This window comes from Benincasa hispida, chromosome 3, assembly GCF_009727055.1.
Source record: "Benincasa hispida cultivar B227 chromosome 3, ASM972705v1, whole genome shotgun sequence".
In the NCBI taxonomy this organism is placed as follows: Eukaryota; Viridiplantae; Streptophyta; class Magnoliopsida; order Cucurbitales; family Cucurbitaceae; genus Benincasa; species Benincasa hispida.
The window spans coordinates 18,324,153-18,337,075 of NC_052351.1; positions in this window are offsets into that span (position 1 = coordinate 18,324,153).

A 12,923-nucleotide genomic window follows, 5' to 3' on the forward strand; every position below is an offset into this window, starting at 1 on the left:
AAGCATGCCTCTATTTTTTCGTATATACTAGAGTCAACTTAATTTTAAGACAGTCAACTCATGAAATATTTCTAGAAGTTAGTGATCCACCAGCCTGTCTCTTATACACATCTAGATGTGTATAAGAGACAGGAATAACGTTGTGATCGGATCCTACTCATAGTTGGATGTCCCCATGACACCCGTGGGGGCAAGCCAAAACAAAGGTAGAAATCGTGATCAACGCATAAATAAAATGATCGAAACTCCGCTGCCAAATGGGCATGAGTTTAAACTGAGAAAGAGCGTCTTGCTCGTAGTTAGATGACCGTATGACACACGTGGGGGCAAGCCAAAACGAAGGCCAGGCACTTGGATCAACGCAAGGTCATAGAAAAAATATATATGTCTAAAATACGCAATGATAAAAATCATTTGAAAATATCCCAGTTGAAAAAGTTTTTTTATGAAATAAATCATGTGATGCCCTGGAATCTAGTAAAGTTTTTTTTTTAAGATTAAACTTGCGGTCCCTAAATTTTAGAAATATTTCAAGAAGAGACCTGGATAAGAATTAAGGAAATTTTGGTGCATAGGATTGGAATAAGGCAACCTTGAGAAATCTAGGAAAGAAGAAGGCGGTCGACTTTCTAAAGAAAATCTTTAGTCTATGCTTGAGGACAAGCATTGTTTTAAATTTGGGGGTGTGATAACGGGCAGAAATGCATGTTATTACAGCGCAAAGATATAAACAATGCAGGATTGCGACAGTAAAAACATATAATATTGCATCCAAAAGTATTAAGTTTACAACATTGTGATCGCATGCGTCCATCGCATTAAAACAGCTAACTTATGTATTTTATGCAGGAAAATGCTTGACGCAAGGCGAAAATGTGATCCGAAGAAATTAATGTCCGAGCGCATTAAGAGATTGCGACCGCAAGGCTATACGATCATATGCGCTTGCGAAAATCTGCTCAAGAAGGTGGCTGCATAAAGCTGGCACATCAAGGTGAAAGCTTAATAAATCACGATGGGATAGAAAGCTGATGACGGTCGATTCCGAATTAAGTTGACAAGCTGTTAATGACACTGTAGTAAGTACACTCAGCGTTTCGATGACAATTATTCGGCACATCAGACAAAGAATTAATGACATCCCATCAGTGCAATCATTCGAGAGAAAAATCTCTTCACCCTGAAGCTCTATAAATAATGAAGGCCACCTTCATTTAAGAAGTTCACTCAGTTTGGAGAACTCACCATATAGAAGATAGTTAGCCTTGTTCATAGTTTTCTTTTACTTAGAAGGCAGAAGCGAATGAAGGGAGAATATGTCGAGAGATCGTCCTGGTTAACTCGGAAGAGTGTCGGGAAGCGTCAAAAACAAAGAGAGGGCCAACTCTTGCCGAAGCAAGAACATCTTTTGGGCAGAATAGAGATAACCCACTGTAAAAGCCTTGGGAAGCAAGATATTACTACCAGGCTCTCTACCTTTATTCTTCCATTGTCATTTTGAATTCTGAACTTATTTATAAAATGGAAATTGCATCTATATATCTGTCTACTCTCTTTACAGTACGCATGAGTAGCTAAAACTGTCGAATGGGCTGAGAAGCACTTAGCTAGCATAACCTGAGATCTTCACTTTATGCGATTATCTTGTATTATGTATGCGTCATTCATCCTTTAGAGATACTCGGGAGGGAAATCTAAGGATAGAATCTAGGCTTGAAAAAGTCATATTAGAATCGAGGCTCAGGAGAGTCAGATTAGAACCACATAATCAAGAGATAGAAGCTTAGGAATAAGTTTTGTTTGTTATTAACGCATCGCATGCACCCTAGAGATAGGATATGATTGTATGCGGTCACCTTGTACCTATGTGCATCTTTCATCATCGCATAGGCAAGAAGTAGAGACTTAGAATAAGCTCTATAGACATCATCGTATACATCGCATGCATCCTGAAACTAGGAGCTATCACATTTGTATTGGAAAATGAATTGTTGTCGCATGAGTGTAGCATGATCGCGTAGCTTGAACGCATTCTCAGGAAACGCTAGCTAAAGACCTTTTCAACCCGTTCCTCCGCATACTCATTGTATCTTTCGCATAATTAACTCTTTTCTCAAATCCGCCGCATAAACTTTATACCTTAAACAATAAACCAACCAATGCATTGAATTATTTGTTACCGCAAAGTAATCAAAATTTACCATCGCATATTGTGTTCTTAGTCCCTGTGTTCGACCCTGGGGTTACCAGGTAACTCAGTAGGATTTATACTTGGATCTTGCTAAGAAAACTTGCATGCACAACGCATATCCCACATCGCATTCTACACCATTATTTCATTGCATTAACAACACGCATCAAAACTTTAAGTCTTTTGTTTTGAGTTACGACAGTTTTAACATCTCTATGTTATGGAGGGAATTTGTTGCTAACGGCCTTAGCACATACAAATTTTTTTCCAATTGAGCCGAACATATATCAACACCATTTTTCATAATAAACACTTTATTAACAAAAAAAAAAAATAGTGTATAATTACATTCAAGCAAAGACTTTACAAAAATTAAGTTCCTCTTTAACTCGGGAACTATATACACATCATTCAAAATGATAAACCTATTTTGTAAAGTCAATCGAAGACCTCCCACTGCCACAGTTGAGACAACGTGCCCGGTTCCAACTCATTGTCATCTCACTAGCACCAAGCTGCCACCAGGAATTAATTCCCTGAAATGAAGAACAAACATGGTTAGTGGCCCTAGAGTTAATAATTCAGGCAGAATCATCATTCTCCACTAAACAAGTCTCCAAAACCAGTAAATCGTATTTACCTTGTTTAGCCTTTTTCTTGTCAACTAAATAACGAGGGCAGTTTCGCTTCCAGTGCCCGTCCTGGTTGCAGTGGAAACATTTTTCCTTGTCAACCCGCATTGGTTGGCTACCCTGTGGAGTGGCAGGTTGTGGGTTAGTAGGCGCCTTCCTCTTACTACCTTTCTTCTTTTTCGACTTGCTGGTGCCGAAAGAAGAAGGTGCAAACTTAGTTCCAGAGGTTGAACCTTTATAGAACTTTCTGGATGATGAAGTAACATTTGCCTCACCAACCTTCTTCTTCTTGCTTTTCAGCAAGGATTGGAATGTCTGCAACTCGTTGAGTAGAGTTGTAAGGTTGTAATCAACTCTGTTCAGAATAGCGTTGCTTACGAAGTGAAGGAAGCTTTCTAGTAACGACTTTAGAATAATGCTAACTTGGTTGGCTTCATCGATGCTCGACCATTCATCTCCACCACATTGAAGTGGACCATCATGTTTAGAACATGTTCACAAATAGATGTTCCCTCCTTCATCTTGGAGTTGAAGATGAACTTAAAAGCATCGTGCCTGAGCTGCGTGGATGGTTGTCCGAACATTCCCCTCAGGGACTCCATGATCTCGCGTGCAGTGATCATGGGCTCATGCTTCTTGGCCAAAACATTGTTAAAGCTGGCCAAGATATACACTTGAGCCTTTTCGTTCACCTGTGTCCAGTGCTCGTACGCCTCTCGAACATTTCGAGCAACATTGGGAGTTGGAATAGGAGGACAATCCTCCATAAGGACGAACCTCAAGTCATCGATGATAAGGATCGTGTTAATGGTATTCTTCCAACTAGCATAGTTCTCGCCAGTCAGTTTATCTGCGGCTAATAATGCAAGAGTAGCGGTAGCCATAATTATAAAAGTTGATGGAAAAAAAAACAAACTTAATAAGTCTACTTGCATTACCACTTTTAACACCAATTAAGTTTTAGCAAAATAGTTCTATTGTATCTTAAGTGACATCTATTTTGTAATGATGCTACAGTGAGGTAGGACAAAATCATCGTAGGGTGATCAAGTGCCCCTTCACTGGAATGAGACAATCTCAACCATTAGACAGAAACAACTCCTTGTAACTGAATCTAATAGTCACCATTGTTCAGTTCATAATTTGTTAACATCCTTAACAACTTTGTGTAAGTGTAACCCCTCATTTTAGGCTCTAGAGTCCCGCTCTAATGCCCCCACCGTATGGACAAAGCATATTAGGACAAGAGCCGAAAGCAACCCTATCCATTTCTGGAGATCAGATAAAGAGTTATGCAAAATATAGCCATCCTTTAGGGGGGCACTCCCAGTATGCCTCAAGGCGATGCACTAAAACTTTATCCAACCTAATGAGAGAGACCGAGGGATATATTGTCACACATCCTGCTCCCACTTACTATGGACATTCTCTCCATTTACCTTGGTATTGACCTACCCAAATGCTATCCTTTAGGAGGACACTTCAAGGATGCCTTGAGCCCGAGGATAGATCTCACGATGTGAACTTTTTAGGGAGAAATGTGTAGAGGTAAAGTGAAGTATCATATACCCCAATTATCTCCCACTGAATGTTCTACCTAGGGATTTATTAACTTAAAAAATACGGCTACTGATTTTAACTAAGTGGTTTGTTTAATTTGCTCAAAAACAAAACTTGTTTTTTATGATTAAACAAGTTTGATTCAAGTCTTATTAAACACTTTAACAGAATATCATCAAATTTTCATGCATGTAACAAAACTATCTAATTCACCTTTCCAGGTAGGGGTGCGACGTTTCCATCGACTTAAATACCCCAGCCTAGCCAGAACAAGCCTTGGCCAAAAGGTCCCTTATAAATAGATTTGGTATATATTTAATCTTTTATTAGTCAATTTAATCTTATTAAACCGAATTAAAAGATTAAACTTAAGTATCTAATCTCATTAGAACCGTGATCTTAGGTCTATCTCAATCAAATTTTAAAACTCTTTTAAAACATGATTAAAGCCTAAGTTTGTATGCAACTCTTTTTTATTGATTTTAATTCTAATTTCATTAATTATAACACTTATAAAAAAACAAAACAATTAAAACCAACCACATTGCTAAGCTAGACATTCACAAGGTATTTATAACTTTTATAAATAAACCTAAGTGTCATGCTACATGCAATGTTCATTCATTACTAATATATAACTTTTATATAACAAGTAATGAACTAAGCATACATGCTAACATACATCCTTATATTATAACATTTATAATAAAGATAATGCATGAAAGGCTTTAATGCATGCATATATTATAACTTTTATATTATATGATGCATGAGCATGCTTTAAGTAATTTAATCATGCAAACTACTATATTATAACACTTATGATATAAAGATGATGCATGAATAAAATGCATAACCTATGGTAGCTTTTAAAACTATATGGTATATAATATAGACATACATCACATGTACATTCAATAAAAGTTGATAGACCGGGATAATATGCCTCAAATCAAAAATTAAAAGCTAATTATTACAAAAGAATCCAAGTCAACCGGTTCAAACAGGTGAACCGGGTCTTGAACTGCCTGCTTGAAGTCACGTCACTTAATTGTATAGCAAATCCTTCAGATCGTCGAGTAACACACATCGAGTATAAACGATCGTGTAGCGATGATCGCGTGCCTAAGCATGAAAGTCCACACGATCGTGCAGCGCACATCGAGTAACGCATGTCATGCGATCGTGTAGCTAACAACTATGTGATGAGCATGATTATCTACATGATCGAGTAGCAAGCGTCGAGTATCGTATACTAAATGATCGTGTAGCTAGTGACAATGCGACGAGCATGATAGCCTACACGATCGTTTACCCCGAGCATCTACACGATCAAGTAGCCAATGCAACACAATTGAGTAAACTCTTTACTCGATTGCATAGCATTAGCTATGTGACCGTTTAGCAAATATTACACGATCGAGTATAAAATTTCTACACGATCGCATAGCCAAATCTAAACGATCATTTAGCTTGAGCTACATCATGCGACCATCGATTCGTCTTCTCCCTCGAAGTGAACAACAACTTCTTGCGTCTGAAGCTTCATCACGAACGACTCAAAAAACATAAACGAATACAGATTCGATTGCAAGTTAATATGCCCAAAAACGCAGGGCCCTTACAAATTGACTTTTGTAAAAGTAAATGAAGCTTTAAATAGAGACATTATCTCGTAAACATCTATCAACAACATCCACAAAACATTTAACACTTAAACGCAATGCAGAATACTTAAAACCCACCAAGACTGTAAATAAAATTCAATACAGCAATGGAATTTGAAAAATCAGAACAACCTGACTCTGATACCAATTGAAGGAACTCTAAATATAGAGGACCTATGAGCTAAAGCGGATCGTCCAAACTCCATTGTGAAAGAACTCAAACATTTACAATCATATTAAATAGATTATTCATTAATTAATAAATCACAACATGCTTCTTGAAATAAATATAAAGGATCAAGAAAATAATACCTTTGAAGTATCTTTCTTCAAGTGTATCCTTCGATCAAACTCAAACGCAACGAGCAAGAACTCGAACTCCCTCGAACACCAGCAACGAGTATCAACTCAATCCTCGAACAAATCCGAACACAACCACTTGATTACCTTGGTATTCTCGGTGTGATGATCATGAATGGTGGGCTTTGGCTTATTTTGGATTGAGGGAAGGATTGGAATGAAGGAGGAAATGATCGAGTAGACGATGACACTGTCGTGTAGAAGATGAGGTCTATCTCGTAGACTCGATACTCGGTCATTTAAACTCTCTAAAGCTATCGTGTAGTATAACTCTTTTTTACTCGATAGTCAATCTGATAACTTGTTGTCTTGTAAGATTTTGAAATCCAATTTCATTTTATCTCACAGTTGCCATAAAATCGTATAACCATCCACTAAGGGTGGTTATTGGAGAAAAAGGAATTTAATTATCAAATAATTAATAAATTATAAATAAATACAATAACTAATTTATCATATTACATTTATAATCTATAGTTTTAATATTGCATCATATACAATATATAAACTATAGTTCTTTTTCTCTTTTATGGCATTTAATATTAATCGTATTTATATTAAATTTAATAACTATGAATCTTATTCATAGAATTTATATTTGAATCATATTCAAATACTAGTTCCTCCAATCAAACAATAATGTATCAAATACATTGTATCAATTATATCATATATAATTTAATTAATTTAATTATATCATATATAATCAAATTCCCTCTTATTAATTTGAACATTTCAAATTCACCGAAAAACTGATTCTCAACTTGAATTCATTGAGCTACCATGGGGACCTTATGGACTTGTACCTTGAAGCTCCAATGGTACTTGAATAACTGACTAGACTCTTTAATCACATTATCTACCATCCATTAACTGTCGGGCACTCCACTAAAAATGACAGCTGCATTTTTCGCACTACAGATGTATTTCTTGGATATAATCAATCAACAGTACGATGACCCTTCACAAATCGCTCGTAAGTACAGCTGGGCCAAATTATCATTTTACCCCTATAGTTACATCTAACTCTTTAAGTACCACCGATTCCTCTAATGAACAATAAATCATAATCCCACTATGACTAAACCCCTCTTGGGCCAAGAGAGGGTGTGGCTGCCACATTGTTCAAGCCCCGGAATCAGCCCTTAAGGGAGCAATTTATCTACTTACTCTTGCATCGAGGAAGGAGTGAATTCCATGTTGTGTAGCTCAGTTCCTAGTTCCCCAGTCAGACGAATCCCCAAAATGGTAGGCTTCTTGAACCGGCGATCTAGCCACTCTCACCCATGCAAATCAAAGGACCGGCCTCATAGGCAAGAGTTCATAACTCACTCAAGATTAAGGTCATGTTACCTGTGGTCATCCTAGTGAAATGAAAAACTCAATTATGAACGACGTTATATAACGAGACTAAACATTTTATGGTCTGGTCTTATACAAACTCTTTTATATAGAATATCCCCGCTCGAATGTCAAATACACGAATGATCAGGATCAGATCATTTGTAGCACTTTACAACATTTGTAACACCTACAAAACGAGTCATACTCGTAGTGTCACCAGGATAAGGTATCCCTCCTTTATCCATATACTACAGACCATTTAGGTTATCATTTAAAACACGATCCACTTGTATGTCTCCACATACATGTTTAAGTTACAACGATAACCATGGATCTTAGTTTATTGCTTTGTGATTAATGCAACTAAAATATCCAATAATTCATAGATTGAAGTGTATTTAATATCATATATTATAAATCACAAAATATTTGTTCATATAAGTGTTTACAAACTACAGGACCCTATGAGATTTAAGGCATCAACCCCAATACAAGGCTCATCAACATTCTGATTAAAGCCATAAGATTTGATCGCAGTATCAAATATTATATTCCAAGATCGAGATGCTTGTTTCAGTCCATAGATGGACCGATTAAGCTTGCAAATCTTTTGCTCTCGTCCTTGTTCAATGAATCCTTCTAGTTGAGTCATGTAAATGGTCTCTTCAAGATTACCATTCAAAAAAGTAGTCTTGACGTCCATTTTCCATATCTCATAGTCATAATATGTGGTTATGGAATAGAGAATTCGAATAGACTTTAACATGACAACAGGTGAGAAAATTTCTTCATAGTCCACTCCCTCTACATGGGTATAACCCTTTACCACTAGTCTAGCTTTAAAGGTCTATACCTTTCCATCTACACCCATTATTCTCTTGTAGATCCACTTACAACCTATAATTTTTACCCCAACAGGTTGATCTACAAGCTCCTAGACAGAATTTAGGTATATAGACTCCATTTCTTGATTCATGGTCTTATTCCATTCATCCTTGTCAACATCTTCCATTGCCTTCTTGTAAGACAATGGATCCTCAATACCATCATGAAATATGATGTTTTGGGCTTCTGTTAAACCCACGTAGTAAACAAGTGGGTTCACAAATATCCTACAAGTCGAGGCAATCTCAACTCTTGAGATGAATTAGCTTGACTGGATGAACTGCATCAACAACTTTTATTGATGTACTAGTCTCTTCAACAACTCTTGTTGAAGTCTCAGTATTATCATTAGAAATCATTCTTAAAACTATTTTGCTTCATGGTTTATGGTCCCTTATGTGGTCTTCCTCCAAGAAAGTAGTGTTTGTCGATACAAACACGTTATTTTCCTTTGGATCAAAGAAGTACCCACCTCTCGTTTCCTTAGGGTAGCCTACAAATAGGTATACTTTTAAACGAGGTTCCAGCTTTTTGGGGTTTGTCACAAGCATATGGGTTGGACATCCCCCAAATTCTAAAGTGGCGTAAACTACCTTTACGGCCTCTCCACAACTCCAAAGATGTTTCAAAAATACTTTTGGATAGAAAGTTGTTCAAAATGTAAACAACGGTCTCCATTGCAAATCCCCAAAACGAGTCAGGAAGTTGAGCATAGTTCATCATAGACCAAACCATGTCTAACAAGGTTCTATTTCTCCTTTTCAACACACCATTCTGCTAGGGAGTACCAGGGGCTAAGAGTTGGGACGTTATGCCATGTTCTATCATATAGTTCTGAAATCTTAAGTTCATATACTCTCCACCACGATCATATCGTAGTGTTTTAACTTTTTTACCTAACAAGGTTTCAACCTCAATCTTATATTCCTTGAACTTTTCAAGTGCTTCAAACTTGTGTTGCATTAGGTAAAGATACTCGTATCTTAAATAATCATCTATGAAATAAATAAAATATTCATACCCTCATCTTGCTTTTACATTCATAGGACCACAAAGATCTGAATGCATAAGCTTCAAGGTCTCTTTGGATCTATAACCTTTTTCAGTAAAAGGTCATTTTTTCATCTTGCCTTCAAGGCATGACTCACATACAAGTAAAGAGTTTTCTTCTAAACCATTTAGAAGTCCATTTTTCACCAATCTCTCAATTTTATTGAGATTAATGTGATCTAACCTTAGATGTCAAAGGTAGGCATTTTTTTTAGGATAAATCCTTGGTCTCTTCACAATTGTTGTCGTTCTGAACATTTCAGTATTTAGGACAGCCTTTATAACTAATAGCCTTAGTATATATAAGTTACTTTCTTTTGAAGCAAATTCTATCTCCATTCCGTTCTAGAAAATAAACACTTTACTTACAGAGAAGGAGATAGAATAAATTTGCTCAATCAAATAAGAAACAAAGATCAAATTCCTTTTCATATTATGAACTACATATACGTCATCTAATAACATATATCGTTTTTTGTCCATGAGTAACTTAAGCCTGCCTACAGAAACAGCTCGAACGGTCTCACCAGTACCGACTCAAAGAGTCATCTCTCCAACTTCCAATTGTCTCTAGAAATCAAATCCCTGGTGGGAAGAACACACGTGATTAGTAGCCCCTAAATCAACTATCCAATCAGAATCATTATTCTCTACTAAGCACAACTCCAAGACAAGTAAATCAGATTTGTTGTCATTGGATCTTTTCCTATGTTGGATAGTAGTGGGATCAGCTTGAACACTCTTATTATGAATTCCAAGTTTTTATCTTGAGGCAAAACCTCTTTGATAAAATTTGCTAGAGTTAGCAACTTTTGCCTTCTCTATTAGTCCCTTGACATTCAATATGTATCGGAGTTCAAATAAGGAGCTAACATTACTGGTTTTGTCTATATCAACCCTATCCTGCTTGAATTGTTAGGACATTCGCTCAAAACATTCTCGCATTAATTGCATGATTTAAAGTGCAGTGGCCATATAATCAAATCTCTTGGCCAAGACATCAGGTATGCTTGCCAAAATGTGAACTCATGCCTCAAGATTGGCCTTCATCCACCTTTCATATGCATCACGAACACTTCGTGTTGCATCAAGGGTTAGAACCAAAGGACATTCCTCACTCAAGAGAAGTTAAGGTCATTTACCAGGAACATAATTTTAATCGATTCTTTCTAAGTTTTGTAATCGAATTCAGTCAACATTTTAGCTTTAAGAAGGTTCGTTGATGTGCTAGACATGTTTGCTGATACAAAACAAATTACCCATTTTAGAAACTTATGCAAAAATTCATTTTAGTCCAATCAATTTTAGCAAAACCTTAATAATGAACCACAATCATTATTCCGTTTTACAATGATGCTTCAGCGGTTTAGGACAAAAGCCACTGAAGGGTGGTCAGTCACCCCTACACTGAATTGAAGCACTTCTCGACCAATCATCACATCAAAATAACTCTTATTTTTATGTCAAGAAATTTTTAACTCGCTTAACAATTTCTTATAAGTATGACCCTTCATTTTAGACCCTAGAGTTCCATCCTAATGAACCAACCGAAGGGAAAATCCGATTAGGGCAAAAACTAGAGCGATCCTATCTAGAAACCATTTCTAAAGTTCCCCCTGATATTGACCTAATGCATAAACCATTCGAACGGGGGTGCTCCCAGGACGCCACAAGGTCGTGCAAGAAGGTCTCACGAACTAATGAAGGAGAATGTAGGAAATGCCGACATACATCTTTGTCCCACTTACCATAAACACTCTCTCCATTCACCTTGATATCAACCCATATAAGCACCATCCGAAGGGGGATGCTCCCAGGGCGCCACGAGGCCGAGCATAAGTCTCATGGTGTGAACTTTTAAGCAAAATGTGAGTGAAAAATTGGCATATCATATACATCCTTTTCCTCCCACTGAGTATTTTAAAATTTTAGGGTTTCATACTTAGGCAAATCCGACTAATTCAAATTATCTAAGTCATTGTTAATTTGCTCAATAATGCTTATATTGAATATTTTAACAATATGTGATCTCATTCATTAAACTCTTTAACAAAATTGATCATTTATTGCATGCTTATAAAATATTTGCCCAATTCACCTTCCAAGTCGGTTTTTAGGTAGAGGTGCTCTGTTTTTGTCAACTTAAAAACCTCAACCTAGACAGAATGTTCCTTAAACAAAAGTCCTTTATAGGCAATCATTTTATAAATTTAATCTTTTAATCGGAGTTCATTTTAATCCTATTAAAATGAATTAAAGATTAACATATTTCTAATCTCATAAGAAACGCGTTTAACATAAGTCTAGCTGAATTAATTTTAAACCGTTTAAAATTAATTTTGACCAATGTTTGCATACAACTCTTGATTATAGCTTTTAATTCTAATTTCATTATTCTTATAATCATTATAAAATAATGAAATATAAAATCTATAAATTTGTATTCGTGACATTAATTAAAAATAACACTTATATTAATCTAATTAATGTCATGCTCAATGCAAATTCCTTTTCCATTGTAAGATATAACTCTTATATTAAATAATCATTAAGCATCATCAACCATCTTGCCATCATACATTATAACAATTATAATATTACATGATGCATGAACATGCTTAATATACCATACATCTAAAATATATAACATTTATATTAAGATGCATGAGCATGCTAATTTAATCATGCATAAAAAAATATAACATTTATACTTAGATATGATGCATGAACATGTTTAAAGAATACAATGGCAAGACTTAAACCCACGATCTCAAGCTTCTAGGCAAAGGCTGCAACCAACAAGTCAACCAACAAAATGATGTCAACTTAATGCGCGTTTTATATATATACTAATCGCAGCGCCTACAATAGCACATCAGCCTCGAACAGACGAAGCGCTGCACCTTCCGCCTCTCGTCATAGCTTCGCGACGCTGCTAGGCAAAATGCATCTTTTTTGCATTTTTCCAGCTTCGAACATCTCCGAAAGCCTCTGTTTCTCCCTGATCTCATCAATAATGCTTGTTCTTTCTATCGACACGGACTTACAGACTCAAATCAAGAAATTAAATGCCCAAAAACATTGGGCCCTTACATTTTAATCAAATTAAAATGCAAAAACTATGTTCCAAAAATTGTAAACATCCAATATTGAAAATCGACATTCAAACATTCCAAATGTAGAATATCAAACTCACCTCTAAGCTAGATTTTGTTTCAAAAACAAAATCAAAGA